The following is a 3,917-nucleotide window of genomic DNA, read 5'->3' on the forward strand; positions in this document are numbered from 1 at the left end:
CTAGAACAGTGCCCCGAGAAGGCATACTCATAGCAGGCACGTGGGGATTGAACCCGTCGGCCTGGTGCTCCCACCTGAGGCGGCCCCGCCGTGCACGAACTACTGTTCCTGGCAATCAGTTGGCCGCTGTCTGAGTGCTCACCCCCAGCAGCACCACCCGCCATCACGAGTTGAATCCACAACTCCGAGTTCTTCCTTTCCCAGGAAAGCTGCGGGTTATTCCCCACGCGCATGTGGAACTGCTCATCATAGGCCAACCAACCTGAACCTGAGTATCCCCTAAAAGCCCTGTGAATCAAGTCCAGGTACTTTGCTAGTGCCGGGCCTTTATACAAGTCTTTCTGCAGAACAACTCCCATGTAAATGGTAAACCCTGCTAACCAATTGGTCCAATTGCGATCAATTTTGGGCTTACGCAACGTCTGATGGTCCCAATTGCACTCCCCTGGCCTGATCTCAGGCTCTGGCTCCCTATAGAGAAGGCTGAAGAGGTCCACATACTCGCCCCTCCATATCTTTTCTTTAACTGCAGGGGCCAGATGATCCCCAAGTGGAAGAGCCTCCTCCCCGTATGGCATGCGGGGGAGGGGGGGAGTCCCTTGAACCACCGCCTTGGAAGCTGGTGACAATAGGGGCCATGCGCCAGCTGCCAGCCCAGCCCCGCTCTGGGCAGGCAGCCCAGCATGCCAGGCTTGGGCTGCATTGGCCAGCTGCGACGCTGAGTAAATGTTCCCTTGTGCCGGCGGGAGCTCACCTGTCACTGTAACACCCGCAGCAAACTGCACGCTCACCCCCTGGGCGCCATCCTGCACCCGAGAGGGGCCCAAATGTAACACTGCCATCGCTTGTTGGGGGAGAGCCGCCGGCGCCATACCACCCTGCTGATATGCAGCCTGCTGAGCAGCGCATCCCTGCGGGGAGGCTGGTTGTCTGCCCTCCGGCAGCTGTGTAGAAACTGACTGGCAGCAGGGCTGCGGAGTCTCCCCCACTGCCAGGACGGGTGAATGCTGAAGCAATCCTGGTTGCCCCTCTGGGCCATCCATTACAGCCCCTGGGCGCCCTCGCTGATTGTGCAGAACAGCGCAACCTCCCCAGACTTCCACAACTCCAGCCAAGCCTCTCCCTCCATACTCACCCGTGTTGGCCCGGTCCCCTATGTTGGGGTTGGGAACTTCAACATAAGCAGATGGAGCCACTGCTGCATCGTTATCCAAAGAGGCCTCTGAAGATTCCCCCACTGGGTTCATATCTGGGCCTGCGGCAGGCCTCGCAACTGCCACTGGCCCGCAGCTCTCCAAGGCTGTAAGCCTGTCCAGAATCCCTTGCAGGATATCGGACAGGGAGGAGCATGCACACTTCTCGGGCAGGGCATTGCCCCCCACTCGGGGAGTACATGAAGGCACCATCTCCCCTTGTAATGCCATGACCAGTGCAGCTATGCTGTCCAGACCTGGCGTGGGAACCACCTGCCCCACCATGGAAACCCCCGCGTTTCCAACAGGCACTGCGGCAGCGGGTGCCTTGCAGTTGGCTCTACACTGAGACCTACGCATGCTGACAAGAGACTGAAGCAAAGAAACAAGCTAACCTGGAAGGGAAGTGATGAAGACAAGTAGTCAATGCCAGATAAACTCTCACACATAACCCACATGAGCAGTAATTGCGCACCAAACTGTAAGGCCTCGGGGGGTGGGGTGGGAAACAACTCCCTGCTGACTACCCCAGCTGGACACAACCCTCCAGCTGCGCCTGGAAGGGTGAACAAACGAAGCCCTACAGCTCCGCAAGGAGAGGGGACCCCCCAGAGGGAAAGAACCATACAACATTCGCGCTGCCAAGGGAGGGGGTTATGATTAAGGCGCCTCTGCCAGCCTCCCCAACATGGGGGAGAACCCCTTCGAAGGAAGGGGGCTGCCTGAAAGCGCCCCATCAGCAAGGAGAAGGGGAACGCCACTGTCCTGAGGGGGGCGCCATGGCAGCCAGCCAAGCTCCATGGAGCTCCACTCTCCAGGAGGGGGTCCGAGGCACCCCAGCGACCGCCCTGAGGGGGGGCGGACTCCGCCACACCACGTCGAGTATGCGGAAGGGGGATCCAGCCCCCCCAGGAGCAGATCACGCCACCACTGGCGGCCCAGCGGTGCCCGGGGTCCGAAGCACCCAGGCGACCACCCTGAGGGGGGGCGGCCCCCCACCACGCCACGCCGAGTGTGCAGAAGGGGGGTCCAGCCCCCCTCATGCACAGGTCACACCGCCCCGGGCGGCCCAGCGGTGCCCAGGGTCCATGGCACCCACGCGACCATGTTGAAGGAGGGGTCCAGCCCCCCTCAGGCGCCGATCATGCCACCACTGGCATCCCAGCGGGGCCTGGCCCGGGCCGCTGCTGCACTGCCGCTGACACGCGCGGGAATGGGGGGACCTCCCCAAGATGGTGCCCGAAGGGGCCAGAGGAGGTCCCTCCAAACATGGCACTAGCCGTGCACGCGCAAAGCCGGCACCAGCATCCGGCAGCGTAGGTGCAAAGAGGGGCGACTCTCCCAACACGGCGCCCGCGATCGGCCGGAGGAACGCCTCCCCAACATGGTGCCGGCCGCGCATGCACAAGCCGGTGCCCCGATTTACACATGCGCAAAGGCCCCAGACCATCCTAAGATGGCACCAGAGAGGCGCCTAAGAGGCCCCAGACCATCCTAAGAGGCGCCAGAGAGGAGAGGCAGACAAAGAAGCCCTCCCCAAGATGGCGGCCCCCCCGGAGGCGGCCGCCCTCCACCGGCGCCAGGGCCTGCCACGACCAGCCGGCAGCTGAGGTGGTGAGGCCCTGCCGCAGGCCAGCCACGAGCAGCCCAGCAGCCAGGGCCCAGAGGGTCCTCAAAAGCGCCAGCCCCCGCAGAGGCTATATCCGGGCCCGCTCCAGTCAAACAGGCTCCGTGGGACAAGTGACTGGGGTGGCCGGCCCCACAGCATACCGGCCCCACAGTGGCCCCCCGCCCGTGCCTGGAGCGACCCGCTAGCCCGCGACAATGTGGGCCCCCCACTGTGAGTAAGGACATGCTGGCGAGGGGCACAACCTGGCCCCAAAACACAAAATTTTTGCTCCCTGCACCTGGGCTGCATACGCGGGCACCGCACAACGGGGGGGGGTGCATGACTGGAATGACGGGCACCATGGGAAAATTGGCAAAAGGAGGGAGAAATGCAAGGGGGTTAAGGGGGGGTAAGCAAAAATGCAGGGGGGTAAAAAAGGGGAGGTGAAGCAGGGGCAGGCAAACCCCCCCACCTTACCTCGAACCCAACAGTAAGCTGGAAAGCACCACCTGTTGTTATTCCCATGGTGCCCACGTGCAAAGGAGGAAGAGGGCTGGGTCCTGCGCCCTTTAAAAGGCCCGCCATAGCTGCCAGACCCAGCCCCTTTCCACTCCCCATTGGGGAGGGACTCTCGTGTCCCAGGCCAGGCCAAACAAACTCCGATCACCTTTTTTATTAGGCAATCGGGATAATTAGACAATTCCCCAGTACTGCAGGGCTTTGTTGGGGATCATGCGATAAAAGCAAGGGAAATTGAACTTGTCGTTCTTTGCTGGTTCAAATGAACCATATGAAAACTTGGAAGGAAAATATCCAGTTGTATTAGATAGGGAATTCAATTAATGTATCTGAAAGTCTCTTCATTCATACTGTTGCTCATGTTACGTACTTATTTATGAAGTTACTGTTTACTCATCCTTCTGCAGAGAGAAATCCTCATAGCTGCTTTGAACCATAAAATATAAACGCACTTTTCAGTCTTTGAAACCACTTCTTTTGAGAAGGCAAACATAAGAAAAATGGTAGTATCTAATCCTTATATTTCACTTGAACTCTTTCATCTTAAATATATTTTCCCAGGAGTGAATGGAATATTCAAGAACTGCCTGCATTTA

This window comes from Tiliqua scincoides, chromosome 5, assembly GCF_035046505.1.
Source record: "Tiliqua scincoides isolate rTilSci1 chromosome 5, rTilSci1.hap2, whole genome shotgun sequence".
Taxonomy (NCBI): domain Eukaryota; kingdom Metazoa; phylum Chordata; class Lepidosauria; order Squamata; family Scincidae; genus Tiliqua; species Tiliqua scincoides.